Consider the following 19,006-nt stretch of genomic DNA (forward strand, 5'->3'; position numbering starts at 1 on the left):
GAAGATGGAATATTGTGGAATATTGTGTGTGTGTGTGTGTGAGTGTGTGAATATGTGTGTGTGTGTGTGTGTGTATATATATATATATATATATATATATATATATATATATATATATATATATATATATATATATATATATATAGATAGATAGATAGATAGATAGATAGATATAGATGTGTGTGTATAAAGAGCCAGTAAGTCAGTAACTTACTGTAGTTTCTCCAATTTACAATGTGGATCCTCCAGTAGAGCAGAGAGCTGCTTCACTCCTGAATCTCCTGGTTTATTGTAGCTCAGATTCAGCTCTCTCAGATGTGATGAAGGGTTTGACCTCAGAGCTGAAGCCAGAGCAGTACAGACTTCATCTGTAAAACAGCAGTTATACAGCCTGCAAAGAGAAGGAGAAAAACTCCTCACACATACAGCTCAACACACACACACACACACACACACACACACACACAAACACAGACATGACTAATACCCAAATTAAACTTGTATGTGCATCCACAGTTCAGGTTGATGTGACATCACCTCTGTTCTCAGGCGCTTGCTATAATATACAGCAAACAAACTATTCCACAGGTTAGACGTCATGAAGGTGTAACTTCAGTTATGAGTTTACAGGCCCAAACACAAATAAACCTTAAGCAAAAATTGGTAACACTCAAGCGCTTTCGTCAAAGCGACTATTAATTAGTGGTCTAATGTCTCCCTCTAGTGGCGGAAATGATTAGCTCGCGTTTGGGCTTTTTTCGTACACTGATCTGACGTTAATAACGGGTTCTAATAATGATGTTAATAACGGACTCTTCTGTTGCTTGCATTAACCGAAAACAGTTGACAACAAACATCACCAAAATTAATTATTTTATTAATTCCAAATGATATAAAATGAATACACGAATAGTATACTAGGTAGCTAACCAGTTAACTTCGTACATGTATTAGCTAATGTATTTTACTTTTTACAAGACTAACTTCATAACTGAGAACGTATTTAAGTTGCAATAGTATAAATTATTCGGAAATTATATTTCATGTTACACAAGTCATGTTACTTTGAAGTTATGTGCTACTCTCGTTGAGCTGTTCTCGCGTGAGTTACTCCTTACTATTTACTTTGTGCTATTTATAACTCCACACCAATATTAGTAACCGAGTAACACTGCATTTACCAGGAGATGGCGCTGTTGCTGTTTATAAAGGAATTTATTTAGCTCAGAGGTTCTCAAAAACCTTGGACCACTGCTGCCTGAACTAGAATCACTGATTTACACGAGCATATTCACAGCAGAAAAGACTGCAGACCACAGTCACCTCTCTGTGCCTTATTTAACACACCTCTATTCATTTAAACTGCATTTAAACAGTCACGGTAAACTGAGATGTTAATCTTGCAGCTTCATTTTGTTTTTAAAAAGATATGGAATCAGTAATTAAGTGGAGTCAAAGAGAAATTTTGAAATTGTAAGAACCAAGATGATTTATTGTGCACATACAACAGCGCACACGAATGCATACACGTTCACATCCTTTTATTTTATAGAAGGTCCATTAGCTGGGCATAATTAAACAGGTTTAAAATGTTTCTTTGTTAACTCTGCCCTGTGAAGTCTTGAAAAGTCTGGCAGTCTGGAAAAAGTCCCACAAGTCAATACTTGGTTTGACTTTGTGGGCTGTTATGCATCATATGCTGAAGACTGAACCCACTTGAACAGAGACATACATCAGCATTTCATACATTCATTATTCACTTTTAAGCAAAGGAAGGAATTTAAAGAGTTTTAAAATGTCTCGTCATAAGTATGCGATCTTATTTGTGGTGCGTTTGGTGGGCGCTGCCTGTAGTCAGAGGAAAGGCAGCACAGAGACACTTCAGAAACACTTTAGTGGTTCAGCTCGCACCTTAAATAGTGATTAGGGTACATGATACATTAGTTACAAAGGGGTTCAGAAAACACTCACAAATTAACAAAAGACCTTATGATGGCAATAAAATATGCATAGTCTTACAATGCTTTTGGGAAACTCACCCACAGTGCAGTTATGTGTTTATGAATGAAAATACTCACACATCTTTTCTGGATGCTGTGATCACTGGCAGCAGTCTCAGTAGACATTCCTCAGATGGGTCATATTTACTCAAATCAAACTCATCCAGCTCCTGTTCTGAGTTCAACAACACAAATACAAGAGCTGACCACTGAGCAGGAGAGAGACTGACTCCATGGAGATGATGGTCACCTCTTATTCTCAGGTATGTTTGGACTTCCTGCACTAGAGAAGGATCCTTCAGTTCATTCAGACACTGGAACAGATTGATGGATTTCTCTGGAGATGGATTCTCCCTGATCTTCTCTTTGATGTAGTTGACTGTTTCCTCTTTGCTGTGAGAGCCGCTTCCTGTCTGTGTCAGTAAGCCTCGTAAGAGAGTCTGATTGGACTCCAGTGAGAGACCCAGAAGGAAACGGAGGAAAAGGTCCAGGTGTCCATTCTCACTCTGTAAGGTCTTGTCCACTGCATTCATAAGGAAGTCAGACATTGTTGATCTTTTGAGGTCATGTAAGTCTGCAGTGCTTCACTTTTCCAGCACATATGTGTTGTTGGAGATGAAGCAGGGAAATGCATATAAAGCAGCCAGAAACTCCTGAACACTCAGATGCACAAAGCTGAGCACCTTCCCCAGACTCCTCTCTGAATATTTGGGTACATAGTCCTGAGTACACTGACACTTCTTTGACATCAATGCCACATTCTTCGAGGTCTTCCTCATAAAAGATCAGGTTGCCCATTTCCAGTAGTTGAAAAGTCATTTTTCCCAATGCCAGTACTGTCTTTCTAGTCTGGTGAGAATCATTATTCGTTTTACCATAGTATTTGCTATCCTTGTGTTTGATCTGAAAGATCAGGAAGTGTATGAACATTTGAGTCAGAGTCTTCGGGATCTCTCCCCTCTCTGCTTCACCCAACATTCAGTGGCTGCAATCCAACAGAAGACTGGAATGTGACACATGATGTAGAGTCTTCTTGATGACTTCATGTGTGTGATGATTCTGTTGGCCAGGCTCTGATCACTGATTCCCTTCCTGAAGTATTCTTCTTTCTGAGGGTCATTGAACCCTCGTACCTCTGTTACCTGATCAACACATTCAAAAGGGATCTGATTGGCTGCTGCTGGTTGAGAGGTTATCCACAGGAGAGCAGAGGGAAGCAGATTCCCCTTGATGAGGTTTGTCAGCAGCACATCCACTGAGGTCGACTCTGTTACATCCCACAAGTTCTCATTGTTCTGGAAATCTAGAGGAAGTCGACACTCATTCAAACCATAAAAGATGAAAATGACTTTGTAAGCATCACAGTGTATTAATTGTAATTGTTTTGTTTCTGGGAAAAAGTCATGAAGCAGATCCATCAGACTGAACCTTTTCTCCTTCACCAAATTCAGCTCCCTAAAACGAAGTGGAAATATGAAAACGACATCCTGATTTGCTCGTCCTTCAGCCCAGTCCAGAATGAACTTCTGCACAGAGACAGTTTTCCCAATTCCAGCGTATCCTTTAGTGAGCACAGATCTGATGTGCTTGCCTTTAAAGAGCTCGTTGCATTTGATGGGTGTCTCCTGTGTTGCTGGTCTCCTGGATGCTGTCTCAATCTGTCTCACCTCATGTTCATTACTGACCTCTCCACTCCCTCCCTCTGTGATGTAGAGCTCTAACCTTCTGTACTGTACTAGGATGTGTTCTACGAGTAAATAACAAAGCACTTTTGTAAGTCACTATGGATAAGAACATCTGCTAAATACTCTCCACCCAGTGTAGAGGTATATAAATACACTCTATCTAGTGTAGAGGTACATAAATACATTCCATTTAGTGTAGAGGTACATAAATACACTCCATCTAGTGTACAAGTATATAAAAACACTCCATCCAGTGTAAAGGTACATAAATACACTCCATCTAGTGTACAAGTATATAAAAACACTCCATCCAGTGTAAAGGTACATAAATACACTCCATCTAGTGTAGAGGTATATAAATACACTCTATCTAGTGTAGAGGTACATAAATACACTCCATCTAGTGTAAAGGTACATAAATACACTCCATCTAGTGTAGATGTATATAAATACACTCCATCTAGTGTAGAGGCATATAAATACCCTCCAGATTGTATTTTGTTCCTATAAAGTGCTTTCTGTTTCTTTCTTCATAAATACTTCTTTCCATGAGAGTTTACAATCCATACAGTATTTAATCATCTTGCAGTCTGTAACTAAATGTTTAGTAACACAGCAGTCAGTGGTGTACTTGTTGTGGCACTGAAAATAAATTCAGCCTGAAATAAGGTTAAAGCTTAGAATGTCAGCTTTAATTTGAAAGTATTTAGATACACAGTATTTACAATAGTAAATACATATAGTGTTTACAATGACCATAATCATAAATAAATAAATTGTGTGTACTTCATGGTTACAAATCCTTTTGCACTGAAACATTTCTAATCATTCTCACAATTCCTGGAAGGATTCAGATACTCACTGTGTTCTCTCTCCTACTATGATTTATGTTGCTGTCATGTGAAGCCTCCAGAACTCTCTTACTGTGTGTGTGTGTGTGTGTGTGTGTGTGTGTGTGTGTGTGTGTGTGTGTGTGTGTGTGTGTGTGTTGAGGAGAATATTACCTGATTATTCTGGTATTTGAGTTTCAATGTTCAGGAGCATGTAGAGATGTTATCTGTTTATGCTGAGCTGTGATTATAAAGACAATAACATCTTTGCTAGTAAAAGAGCAGAACAGCATCTAAAATGTACATGTGTAATCAGATACTCAGTATTAAAATGTTTGACCAGAATGTGGTTCATTGAAACAAACTACAGCTGTTCAGTCAGGCATTTATAAATATGATTCTGTGTGAACTTGCCAAACACAAACATTGTTTGGGTTTGGCAAGTTCACACAGAATATTTATAATATTTATCCCAAACACAAACATTGTTTGGGTTTGGCAAGTTCCCACAGAATATTTATCATATTTATAAATGCCTGACTGAACAGCTGGTTTTTTTTTCAATTAACCACATTCTGGTCAAACATTTTAACACTGAGCATCTGATTACACATGTACATTTTAGATGCTGTTCTGCTCTTTTACTAGCAAAGATGTTATTGTCTTTACGATTGTCTATTATGACAAACAATGTTTGCGTTTGAACCAGACAGCCAAAGGTGAAAATCTTCATTGCATGTCCAAGACTGTTCACAGCAGATATATGTTTACATAAATGAATATAAATATCGCGGTGCACCCGTCCCCAGTTTGGCACCCCTCATATAATGCCACAGGTGTCTCTAGTGCACACTCATCTAGTCTTTTTAGCTCGCGGCTGTGCTTAACTGCTGCTGCTTTGAATAAAGACACCCGCACACGCTTCTCGCTCCCTGCTTGCTGCTGTGGCAATAAAATATAATTAAATTGTGTATTAAACCTGGTTAGCTGGAAAACTCTAAAAAGGGGGGACAGTAGATCTATCACTCACTAATATTGTAGTGCGGATATAGCTAAGAATGAATAAATGTAAATAATAGATAAATAAATGGTCATTGCCCTAGAGTCAGACACGACGTCAGCATTATTATAGCCAAGCGAGAGAGAAGCGTGGCAGTTCTAAGATGATGCTTAACAAACTTAATCTCAAAGGACACAATCAAACCGTGAGTGGTACGTTAAAGCTCCTGCCACAATACACATAACATGAAATATGGGTTTTCTGGGTACCTACGTTAAATTTCATTGTCTAAGTTCGATTTGATTAGATATGATTCCCTATCTTTGGTGTCTTTCACATCGAGTCCGATTTCTTTTTTTAATCGGGGTTCTGTTTATTTTTAAATTATTATTTTTTAAATCGGAGGTTTTAAATCAGGCGGCAAATCGGAGCGCCGTTATCATATCGACCCAAACAAAGTGCCATCAAGATGGTGGCAGAACAAAAGTTTACGCGACAAACAACACACTGATTACGAAATTGTGACAGTTAAAGAAAATCTATGGCGGAAAGTACCTTTAGTGTCTGCATATAAGCGTTTGGTAGTTGATTTAGGTGCATTTTAATCTGTTCTCCACGAAGAACCGCAAACTAGAGCTTTTCTTGCTAATGAATGTTCATGCCGTTCGGGGTTTGTTTTTTTGTAGTTCATGATGTCAAAAAAACTACGCGACACATTCATCAGAAAGAAGGGAAAACAAAAAAAAACCATACAAGGAGCAGAGAAAAAGAAAGAATGAGCATAGAAGATAATGAAGGGGAATATATTTTATGTCACGCATTTTAATCTATTCATATGCTTTTGTTTGTAAGTGATTGTTGTCACTGTTTTGGATAGGGTGCACAGCAGTGTTGAGCTACCTGAGGATTCTGAGGCAGGTAAGGAAGACTTCATTACATATTGTTCATTTAAAACTTGGGTTAATCTTCGGATGTAATCTAAAACTATTATGTCCAGTTTGCAAATTACACACCAACTTAATTCTCTCACATGGATCAAGGTCAGATCAGTGATATAAATGAAGCTTCATCTTAGCTTCAGAAAGTATGTCAATAACAACATTCTGTTCCTCACCAGAAACAGATCACTCTCAACCTCAAATGCTGATGAAGGTTCATGCTGGTCTGGCTCACCATCAAACAGTCTTGTAATACATGCATGTCCTAGATAGAGAAGAAATTCTATGAAATTCCTTGTTTACTTTCCCTGAAATTCCCTGTTTTCACAAGGTGCTGGGACGAGTCCAATCTGTTAATAATACTGTTAAGGTCCATTAAATAAAAGAACATTTGGGTGGCTTTACTGAAATAATGTCCTTATATGTCAGCACTTGTTCTATAAAGCAGCAGTCAAGCATTAATTGAATGGGGGGGAACAAAATAAATGATGAAAAGCAATCGGCATAACAATCGCATAAGTGAGTATCACTAAAGAAGATTTACTGCACGTAAACCACAGTTCTGGATTTGGATGGCTTCTGTGTCCTTGGCATCTCTTGTTTCTCCTGACATGATCCTCACAGACTGACCCCGAGTCTGTGTCTAGTCTGTCTAGTGTGTGTCTAGTCTGTGTCTAGTGTGTGTCTAGTCTGTGTCACTTGCACCCATATACTGAAAATACAAGTTCTGCCCCCAACACACACACACACACACACACACACACAAAAGTAAAACTTAGAATCATGTCATATTTTATTCAGTACTCTGCTCAGTACACACCTTATTATTAAGTATAATGTATCTAATTTATGATGCTCAGCAATCAGTTATAATTAATAAATCAACAAAGATATGTCTAAATAAATTGATATTTAAAACTAATAATATGGGTGAAAATATTTTCGTTGTAATGTCATTGCTAATTACATTTTTGATGTATCAGTTGTTTTCTGTATCTATTGGTTTGTCTTCTAGATCAGGAGGTTGGACCAGAACGGCAGCAACTGCAGACTTGTTTTACAGAACAATTTAAAGCTTCCTCAGGCTTGAAGTAAGTCTCCAGCATGTAAGCCTCTGTTGCCCACTGCTGGTCAGACATGCAGCAGTCGTGTATATGTTCATACACTACTGGTGTTTACAATGCAGAGTTGACTAAACTTTGTATTTAAAAGTTTATTCTCAGAACTGTATTCTCATATCAGAGTGACACACATTTCCAAGGTGCCGACAGGAATTTTCTATCTTACTGAAAAATATCACTTTGGCAAAAAATGTATCTAATGTTCTAATATTTTTTAGGGTCCCTGTAACTCACCGGACCTTACAATCATCCTAACCTTCCCCTCATATGGCCTCTCTGGATCTGCCTATCATACAAAATAAACACCAACGTGCTCCATGAAAAACACTACAATCCTCTGTAGGCTTAAGGGACTTTAATGGAGAGTGAGAAAAATGCCATGAAGCCAGCACAAATATGAATCGGGTGCATCATAAACGTTTAGGGAAGGTTTATGAAGCCATGGTTTTAATAGGACTTTAATAGGCAGGATTCACTGACATCAGGGAAACCTAAACTTTAATTTATGTGTAAAGTATTTGTTCATTTGGTGGACTAACACATGCTATTATGGACTAGTTCTTCTTAGGTGCCACTAGATGGCGCCAAATACCTACTCATGAACGCCTGAATGAATATATGTATTAACCCCTTCACACAGCGTCCTCTCTGCTTATATCCTGTATTATGTTTTGAGTCTTTCTGTAGGTGTTTTGAGGAAGCTTCTCGAGGCTCTGTGCTTTGCGCTCTGCTATTCTGCTGTGAGGTGGAAGTTGGCCGTGTGGGGGAGGAACTACTTACACGGTACAGCGGGGGGATGGTATGTCAACAATGACAACGGAGCTGTTTGCGTCATCTCACAAGGACCCAATCCAAGCCGCCAGTACGCAGCCTACTCAGAATGTTTCCCATAATACACCTCGGCTGGCTACGGCAGAAAAGAAATAAATAACTAATGCTTGAAAATATTTAATGTTATAATTGCGAATCTTTATATTTCTGTTCTCCATGGACATGATCATTATTCTGGCCTTTTTTGGGGGCATTCTGGGGACAATATTCATTTTTTCCACCAACCATAGACAGAACACATAGTATAAGGCCCCAGGACTTAAACGGGCCCTTCATACGTTCTGTTCGTGCTTGCTACGGCAGCACATATACTAAAATTGGAACGATACAGAGAAGATTAGCATGGCCCCTGCGCAAGGATGACACGCAAAATCGTGAAGCGTCCAATATTTTGGCCCCTGAGGGCCCCCCATAGAACTCCCATAGAAGGCTCCAAGAGCCACAGATAATTTTAATAAACAAATGGACTCAAAAACCAGAATAAATTGTACAAATATGTAACAAATTTATAGACCTTTCTATCAAAATATACATAAAACATGTCAAAAAATATATAAATAGGCCATTTTTTAAAATTTCACACATTTTCCTCCAAATGTTTTTATTAACACTAAATTAAACATGCAGTTTTCAAAATGCTAAGTAGTGGTCATTAGATTCTAGCAGTTGTTATTACATTAAAATAGCGGTTATTACATTATTACATTTAAATAGCGGCTATTACATTATTTCTTAAACTGTTTCATTATTTAAATAATATGTTTAAATAATGAATATAACCTTTAGGAAATATAAGCTTTAGGAATATAACCTTTAGGAAAAGTCACAAAAAATCAACAAGAAGCTGAAACAAATTAAAAATTCAAATCAATCTCAGAATTACATAAGTAGTAAAGGAATTTATGTTAACTTTTATTTTCTCAAATGGAATTTGGGGCTTTCTTTTTAATATGCAGTTTCCAAAATGCTAACTGGTGGTTTCAAGCACTTGTTATTACTATATTACAATTGTTATTGCTAAATTATATTTTTTTATTATTACATTGCAGTTGTTATTACTACAAGCAACGCTGTAATTGTTATTACATCATTGCAGTTATTGTTAAATTACAAATATTGCTACGTTACAATTATCACTGCAATGCAATTATTATTATATTACAATTGTTACAACTGCTATTACTGTATTAGCCTCATACTTCAAATGCAATACTCTCGAATCATAATTTGGATGCAAAAATATTTTGGCTGTTCACAGCTTGAAATCTGTAAATTTGATTTTTTTTTCTCTCTACACAATTCCTTTAATTATTATTTAATAACAATTATATAATTTAATGAATTTAATATATTTAATTAATATATAATTATACAATAACAAAATTTTAAGTAAAGGTTTTTTCTTAAAGTAACTAGAGGGGAGCCTAGCCTGTCACATACACAGTGTTGATGCTCTCGTATGTTTGTATCTGTTATTACAGTAAAGGACCAGAGACCTTAGTACTGCCTCTTGCCTCTTCAGATGAACGCCACCAGAACACAACGCAGAATTACACTGAGTACACGGAACAGGCTACATGAGCACATCTCATTTAATTAGGAGGGTGCTGTCAAGGAAAGTTTTGAGTCTTTCAGAATGGTTGGATGGAGGTGGGTGTAACACTGCACTAGGGTGGGCAGCAGTAGAGTGGGGTGGTAGTAGACCTCATTGTTATGTACGGTGGTGTGAAAAAGTGTTTACCCTGTCTTGATATCTTTTTTTTTTGTTTTTTGCATGTTTGTCACACTTAAATGTTTCAGATCAACAAACAAATTTAAATATTAGACAAAGATAACATAAGTAAACACAAAATGCAGTTTTTAAATCAAGGTTTTTATTATTAAGCGGGAAAAAAAATTCCAAACCTACATGGCCCTGTGTGAAAAAGTGATTGCCCCTAAACCTAATAACTGGTTGGGCCACCCTTAGCAGTAACAACTGCAATCAAGCATTTGTGATAACTGGCCATGAGTCTTTTACAGCACTGTGGAGGAATTTTGGTCCACTCATCTTTGCAGAACTGTTGTAATTTGGCCACATTGGAGGGTTTTCGAGCATGAACCGCTTTTTTAAGGTCATACCACAGCATCTCAATCGGATTCAGGCCAGGACTTTGACTAGGCCACTCCAAAGTCTTCATTTTGTTTTTCTTAAGCCATTCAGAGGTGGACTTGCTGGTGTGTTTTGGATCATTGTCCTGCTGCAGAACCCAAGTGCACTTCAGCTTGAGGTCACGAACAGATGGCCAGACATTCTCCTTCAGGATTTTTTGGTGGACAGCAGAATTCATGGTTCCATTTACCACAGCAAGTCTTCCAGGTCCTGAAGCAGCAAAACAGCCCCAGACCATCACACTACCACCACCATATTTTACTGCTAATATGATGTTCCTTTTCTGAAATTCTGTGTTACTTTTATGTCAGATGTAATGGGACATACACCTTCCAAAAAGTTCAACTTTTGTCTCATCAGTCCACAGAGTATTTTCCCCAAAGTCTTGGGGATCATCAAGATGTCTTCTGGCAAAACTGAGACGAGCCTTTATGTTCTTTTTGCTCAGCAGTGGTTTTCGTCTTGGAACTCTGCCATGCAGGCCATTTTTGTCCAGTCTCTTTCTTATGGTGCAGTCATGAACACTGACCTTCACTGAGGTAAGTGAGGTCTGCAGTTCTTTGGATGCTGTTGTGGGGTCTTTTGTGAAGATGAGTCTTCGCTGCGCTCTTGGGGTCATTTTGGTCAGCCGGCCACTACTGGGAGGGTTCACCACTGTTCCATGTTTTGGCCATTTGTGGATAATGGCTCTCACTGTGGTTCACTGGAGTCCCAAAGCTTTAGAAATGGCTTCATAAGCTTTTCCAGACCGATATACAACGTAATTAAGATCTCTCATTTGTTCCGGAATTTCTTTGGATCGCAGCATGATGTCTAGCTTTTAAGGATCTTTTGGTCTACTTCACTTTGTCAGGCAGGTCCTATTTAAGTGATTTCTTGGCTGAGAACAGGTGTGGCAGTAATCAGGCCTGGGTGTGGCTAGAGAAATTGAACTCAGCTTTCCAAAGAGTTGATAAACCACAGTTAATTTATGTTTTAATGGGGGGGGGGGGGTAGGTTTGGATTATTTTTCCCTTAATAATAAAAACCTCCATTTAAAAACTGCATTTTGTGTTTACCTGTGTTATCTTTGTGTAATATTTAAATTTGCTTGATGATCTGAAACATTTAAGTGTGACAAACATGCAGAAAAATAAATTATCAGGAAGGGGGCAAACACTTTTTCACACCACTATATATCCCCACAACAGAAGAGAGATGGTGACATCATGACCTCACAGTGAAGAACTTCTAAGCAGCAGTTTCTCTTCTTGCCCACCAGATGGCATCAAATACCCACTAAGGAAAATAAAAAATTTAACTTCAGAGATTTTAAAAGAGAAAAACATCACATTGAAACCAGCAGAAATATGAATGTTACCTCAAGAACAGTTTAAAAAGAAAAACACTTAAAGGAGATTTGAGTTTGAATAGAGAGAAAAAAAAAATCAAATTTACAGATTTCAAGCTGTGAACAACCAAAATATTTTTGCATCCAAAAAGGCTAATACAGTAATAGCAGTTGTAACAATTGTAATATAATAATAATTGCACTGCAGTGATAATTGTAATGTAGCAATATTTGTAATTTAACAATAACTGCAATGATGTAATAACAATTACAGCGATACTTGTAGAAATAACAACTGCAATGTAATAATAAAAAATATAATTTAGCAATAACAATTGTAATATAGTAATAACAAGTGCTTGAAACTTATGACCACCAGTTAGCGTTTTGGAAACTGCATGTTAAAAAGAAAGCCCCAAATTCCATTTGAGAAAATAAAAGTTAACATAAATTCCTTTACTACTTATGTAATTCTGAGATTGATTTGAATTTTTAATTTCTTTCAGCTTCTTGTTGATTTTTTGTGACTTTTCCTAAAGGTTATATTCCTAAAGGTTATATTTCCTAAAGGTTATATTCATTATTTAAACATATTATTTAAATAATGAAACAGTTTAGGAAATAATGTAATAGCCGCTATTTAATATATATTTTTTGACATGTTTTATGTATATTTTGATAGAAAGGTCTATAAATTTGTTACATATTTGTACAATTTATTCTGGTTTTTGAGTCCATTTGTTTATTAAAATTATCTGTGGCTCTTGGAGCTTTCTATGGGAGTTCTGATGGCTCTATTGGCCCCGGGGGGCCCCCAGGGGCCAAAATATTGGACGCTTCACGATTTTGCGTGTCATCCTTGCGCAGGGGCCATGCTAATCTTCTCTGTATCGTTCCAATTTTAGTATATGTGCTGCCGTAGCAAGCACGAACAAAATATATGAAGGGCCTGTTTAAGTCCTGGGGCCTTAGACTGTGTGTTCTGTCTATGGTTGGTGGAAAAAATGAATATTGTCCCCAAAATGCCCCCAAAAAAGGCCAGAATAATGACCATGTCCATGGAGAACAGAAATATAAAGATTCGCAATTATAACATTAAATATTTTCAAGCATTAGTTATTTATTTCTTTTCTACCGTAGCCAGCCGAGGTGTATTATGGGAAACATTCTGAGTAGGCGGCGTACTGGCGGCTTGGATTGGGTCCTTGTGAGATGACGCAAACAGCTCCGTTGTCATTGTTGACATACCATCCCCCCGCTGTACCGTGTAAGTAGTTCCTCCCCCACACGGCCAACTTCCACCTCACAGCGGAATAGCAGAGCGCAAAGCACAGAGAAGCCTCCTCAAAACACCTCCAGAAAGACTCAAAACACAATACAGGATATAAGCAGCGAGGACGCCGTGTGAAGGGGATAAAAAGCTAAAACAATGTGTCTGCAGCTACCTCAGATCTCGTCTTCCTCGTCTGGGGGGTGTTGTACCCCTGTCTGCCTCCAGGGGGCCTGAGGTGGCCTGCAAGTGCTCAAGCCTCTGAGTCTTACTGGCTCTGCGAGAGGGAGGGAGGGCTACACACCCCCTTATGTAGTGAGCCAGCGTGCATTCACTCCAGCGCGAAGGTCTGAGGATTTCACCAAACGTTGCTTTGCGTGTGCTGTGACCTCTGTATACTTGCAGCTCTGTGAGGTACTTACATACCTCACATACCTGTGAGGACTGCTAACATGTTTGGACCGAAAACAATTTTCTGCCGATTCAAAGAACAACTGTGTTTTGTCTGTGTGTGGCCTGATGTCATGACTTCTATATCTGGTTAGATGGTTCATGACTGAGTTTTTGTAGGATTTGCATTTTGAACAGAGTTTTGGGGGTTTGAATAGAACAGTAGCAATAATACCAGGGTCTTAATAAGAGGGTTTTATGATTCAGGTTTTCAGTCTGTTTGTAGGTCTAAGATGGCTTATGTTTTGCCTGCCCTTTGTTGGAAGGTCACACACCCTTCACACTCTGCTGCCTTTGCTGTGTGCTGTGTTCTGAATGATTTGGTATCAGTGTGGGGGAGGGACCATGACGTGACTTAGGGTCAAAAAATGCAAAGAAAGACAAAGGTCATTATTTAACATCAAAAAAGGACAAATACACTAAAGAAAAACATACAACAAATGGCAAAAAGACCTTAAATATAAACATTTTTGTCAGAAAATACCTAAAACACACACACACACACACACTCACACTCACACACGCACATATATGTATGTATATATATATATATATATATATATATATATATATATATATATATATATATATATATATATATATATATATATATATATATAATCCAAAGTAGGTCCTATACCTATGTTTTCTTCCAAACGGATTTTGATGGCATTCATTTTAACCTTGAAATTATGATTTTTATTGTAACTACATTACAATCGCTCTAACTATTATTTGTACTAGTATTATTACTATATTAGACTTATACTTCGAACACAATAATGACAAAGCAACATTTAGATGTAAAGTATGTTTTGGCTCGTTCACAGCATTAAATGTGTGTAAACTGAACTTGATTCATTTATATATTGGTCTAAACAGTCCTGTTAATTACTTGAATGAAAAGGGCTTAAAAAAAAAATCACAAAGGTTCAGCCTGTAGCTGAAACCCTCAACCCTCCCTTAACCCTCAATTACTCAAAGTTGTATTCAGACGTAATCGTAAGCCACTTTGGATAAAAGCGTCAGATAAATGCAGTAAATATATAGATAAATGCCGTAAATATATTTCATGGTATATGTTGAATGTTTCTGAGAGTGAAATATTCCCTTTAAAGGCGCAGGCCCACATTTACCTGCTACAGGACCTTGCTTTCAGAATAACTGCATGTGTTTTGTCATGCATTTTACCTCGTCTAGGGACAAGGTCGTCCCAGCAGCCCTGTTTTGGAGAAACACACATGGACTCACTTTTCATAATCCTTGGAGATTTCAACAGAGTAAAAATAAACTACGAGCTACCAATATATAGACAGCATATTGATGTCCCACCAGAGCGCACAGCACACTGGATTACTGCTACGCAGTTCTTAAGGACGCAGGTGGCTCTGTGTTCTGAGCAGCCCCGGGACACTCGGGTCTCTTATTCCAACCTACAGGCATAAACTAAAATCTGCACAGCCTGTGGTCAAAACATCGAGGAAATGATGCAGTGAGGCACAGCAGGGGCTGCAGGTTTTGGTTGTACGGATTGGAGTGTTTTTTGAAGCTGCAACTGGCAACCTCGATGAACCGACTGACACCGTGACATCGTACATAACCGTTTGCGAAGACGTGCGCGTGCCACCCGAGGCATGTAGCGCACACAACAATAACAAGCCATGGTTCACAGCCAGGCTAAGACAGCTTCATCAGGTGAAGGAGGATGCCTGCAGACGTGGACATGGAGCCCTGTACAAACAGGCCAGGAACTCACTAACGAAGGAAGTCAGAGTGGCAAAAAAAAAAAAAGTTACTCTGACAAAGTGACAAACGGGTTCCTGAGCAGACGCCCCTTCGTCGGCGTGGAGACAAGACCTCTAGAAGACTGTCGGCCCCCTCGCTGAGGCAAACAGAGACCTGGCAGATGCTCTGAATGTCCTCTACTGTAGGGCTGAGAGGGGAAAGTTCACACCCCTCACCCGATCCGATCCGACGTTGACGGCTCTCACCACACCTCAGACCACTCCCCGACCCTCCCTCCCGACACGCAGACTGAAGAGTACGTGTTCCAGCTCCTTCCACAGACAGAAAACCAGGAAACCATGGCGTACACTAAAACGTTCATGCACAGGAGCATTGTCTGGCCTTAAGCCCTCACCCTAATAAACAGCTAAATAGACTAGTAAGATCTGTCATGCCATAGCTACTCTTGTTTTCTCTAAAGCCATGCTACTTCACATCTATGGTAATGTATTGTGCAAGGCTTTATCACAGGTTCCCATACATAGTCACTACAGGTGTTAGCATTACCACACATACTGGCACTTTATGTATACTGTTGTCCCATAATCTCTATATTGCTTATATATTGTGTATTGTATGTATATTGTCTGTTTTTGTTGAAAGTAACCAACAGCCAGAACAAAATCTTTCTGTTATGTGTCAGCATACGCTGATAAAAGTCTGATTTGAAATATGAAACTTAAAATTAAAATTTAGCGTTTGGCGCCCTCTAGTGTTTGTCAAGGTAAGTGGCCTATAGAAGCTGGTTTATATTTCTAGATGAGATCCAAACCTTTTTACATTATTCTTTTGAACGTTGAGGTTGTGAATCTGCGCGCGCGCGCACACACACACACACACACACACACACATACACACACACACACACACACACACACACACACACACACACACACACACACACACACACCACATCACACTTCTGGACTACGATTGACGTGTACCAATTGTATGCTCATTTAGCTTGGGGGCTAGTTTTTCTATCAGGAATACTGATAGGTTTTTCTGGTCAAAATTAAATTAAGCATTCATGAATACATATTTGGCGCCTAGTGGCACCTAAGTGGCACTCGCCTTGTTTTTTGTTAAGGTTTTTCTGGTCAAAATTAAATTATAAATTAATTAGATGTACAGCATAATGTGGCGGTAAATAAGGAATTGAGTAGAATAATTAAAAGGGATTTGTATTATGTGTTTATATTAATGCTACAGACTGACATGAAATGAGCTTTGAAATTCAATCTCTCTCTTGCTCTCTCCCTGTGCTTTGCTTGTACAGTTGTTTACAGTAAGGTTTATGCCCAAGGTTTCACGGCCTCAGTGAATTCTGTGTTATTGTAGACAGCACTTAGGTGAGACAACAGTCTACTGCAAATCTTACAATATCCAAAGGTCTATGCTACTCTTGGATCGTTGGCCAGTGTTACAGTAATGAGTCACTTCTATGGTCAAGGACGCTCTTGATTTAATACATATACTCATGCAGGCGTTCATGAGTAGATATTTGGCGCATCTAGTGGCACCTAAGAAGAACTAGTCCATAATAGCATGTGTTAGTCCACCACTCACCTTGTTTTTTGTTAAGGTTTTTAACTGTGAAGTTATTCGCATTGTATGCCTTCCGCTAGAAAAAAAATGAACAAATAATTACACATACATTAAAGTTTAGGTTTCCTTGATGTCAGTGAATCCTGCCTATTAAAGTCCTATTAAAACCATGGCTTTCCTAAACGTTTATGATGCACCTGATTCGTATTTGTGCTGGCTTCATGACAAACCAATAGAAGACAAACCAATAGAAACAGAAAACAACTGATAAATCAAAAATGTAATTAGCAATGACATTACAACGAAAATAAGACATCACAAACTCCAGAAGACCATCGACTCCCCTGCTGAGGCAAACAGAGATCTGGCAGACGACTTCAATGTCCTCTACTGCAGGGCTGAGAAGGGCAAATTCACACCCCTCACCCGATCCGGTCGGACATTAACGGCTCTCACCACACCTCAGACCACCCCCCAACCCTCCCTCCTGATGTGCAGACTATTAGACCCTTTTCTTTAAGTAATGAAACATTGTTACATTAGCCGTACAACAGCTATTTTAATGTAATAACAATGTTATTGTCACATTAAAATAGCTGCTGTTACATTATTCCCTAAACTGTTTCAACTGTAATTACAAAGTTATTGTTATTAGTGTCTCCTCCTCCCAGGACCATCAGGGAGCTCCTGCATCTCCTGGGATTGGTGACGGTACATCAGGACCTCCAGCACAATAACAGCCCCTTTCCATGTGTTCCGCCACAGTTCTCCATACAGGCTGTCCAGCCCCAGAGAGGAGGCTCTCAACACACACTGTCCAGAACCTGAGAGGAGGCTCTCCACACACACTGTCCAGATCCTGAGAGGAGGCTCTCCACACACACTGTCCAGAACCTGAGAGGAGGCTCTCCACACACACTGTGTGCAGATCCTGAGAAGAGGCTCTCAACACACACTGTCCAGAACCTGAGAGGAGGCTCTCCACACACACTGTCCAGATCCTGAGAAGAGGCTCTCAACACACACTGTCCAGAACCTGAGAGGAGGCTCTCCACACACACTGTCCAGAACCTGAGAGAGGTTTCTCTATGCAGACGGTCTACAGACAGAAATCAAGTGACTTCCTTCCTTGAGTCCATTTAACTTGGTGTGAAAAAGGCATTAAAATATTCAACATGTCCAACATTATATTGTGCAGTTTATGATGTCATTCAAATTAGTAGTAATTTGTTAATTATTAGTATGCTCTGGGAAACTCCTCATTATAATAAAATCTCCACTGGTCACAGGGCCAAATCCCACCAACACCAAATACCAGTAAGCATAGCTAGACAGATCACTTCACTGATCCCACAGTCAAGTGTTACAACAGCACTGTAGAGAAAATAACCTAACGTAATAACTGATATATAAATGAAGTAGAAGATATGTAGAATAGAATAGCTACAATAAAGATAGATGTAATAAAAACAACTACTACTAATAACACAATAATAATAACTACAGATTAACAATAAAATACAACGTTCGGTAAGTTGCATAGTTATTATAAAACTACAATAAAATTAAAGGAAAATGGGATCAGAAATGAGAGACAGTATGCAGTAAGTCACAAATATTATGCAGGTGGCTGTGTAAAGATGCATAGAGGCAACCACTGTCATGATCAGTCCCTCCCAGCTTCCGTGTTCCATGTTTTCTCTGTCTTGTGTATTTTAGTTCTTTGATCAGTTCATCAATAAACAGGTTGTAAAAATCTCCCACCTGTGACCTACTCTGGACATGTCTGCTCCTTTACTGTAATTCTGAGTAGGAGGGGCCTCTGATCTGAGACCTGCATGTTCTACCCAAATTCACATCTTCCTTTTTATGAGGGAAAGCTTAATTATTCTCAGGTTAGTAGTTGTAGGTATTTACAGTAGTTCTGCATGTTGGGTGTGACTGTACTTGTAGCGGACCGGCTGCATTCCTTAACGCAATGTTACCTGTGAGCCACTCTGGGCCTGTTCCTGTTGTTCAGCACTGGGAGGCCAGTAGGAGACAATCTGTTAAAATATGAAGATTAA

The 19,006-nt window shown here is 38.8% G+C and overlaps 2 long non-coding RNA genes and 2 other non-coding genes across 6 annotated transcripts; 3 read left to right on the forward strand and 1 right to left on the reverse strand.

Annotated features, from left to right (window-relative positions):
• Positions 1-6,015: 6,015 nt before the first annotated feature.
• On the forward strand, positions 6,016-18,092 carry LOC145653000 (uncharacterized). 3 transcript variants are annotated; one of them, XR_014119263.1, is made up of 3 exons: positions 6,016-6,433; positions 7,469-7,544; positions 17,706-18,092. It is a non-coding gene; the product is annotated as an uncharacterized LOC145653000 (long non-coding RNA). The 3 variants fall into 3 exon arrangements; XR_014119262.1 differs by lacking the exon at positions 17,706-18,092 and adding an exon at positions 8,251-8,798; XR_014119261.1 differs by lacking the exon at positions 17,706-18,092 and having other exon boundaries at positions 7,469-8,798.
• On the forward strand, positions 8,693-8,799 carry LOC113567692 (U6 spliceosomal RNA). Its single transcript, XR_003409485.1, has one exon. It is a non-coding gene; the product is annotated as a U6 spliceosomal RNA (small nuclear RNA).
• On the reverse strand, positions 12,710-12,816 carry LOC113567693 (U6 spliceosomal RNA). The gene has a single exon (XR_003409486.1). It is a non-coding gene; the product is annotated as a U6 spliceosomal RNA (small nuclear RNA).
• LOC113567688 (uncharacterized) lies at positions 13,315-16,301 on the forward strand. Its single transcript, XR_003409483.3, has 2 exons — positions 13,315-13,571; positions 14,808-16,301. It is a non-coding gene; the product is annotated as an uncharacterized LOC113567688 (long non-coding RNA).
• Positions 18,093-19,006: the final 914 nt, after the last annotated feature.

This window comes from Electrophorus electricus, chromosome 21, assembly GCF_041902795.1.
Source record: "Electrophorus electricus isolate QZ-2024a chromosome 21, ASM4190279v1, whole genome shotgun sequence".
NCBI lineage: Eukaryota > Metazoa > Chordata > Actinopteri > Gymnotiformes > Gymnotidae > Electrophorus > Electrophorus electricus.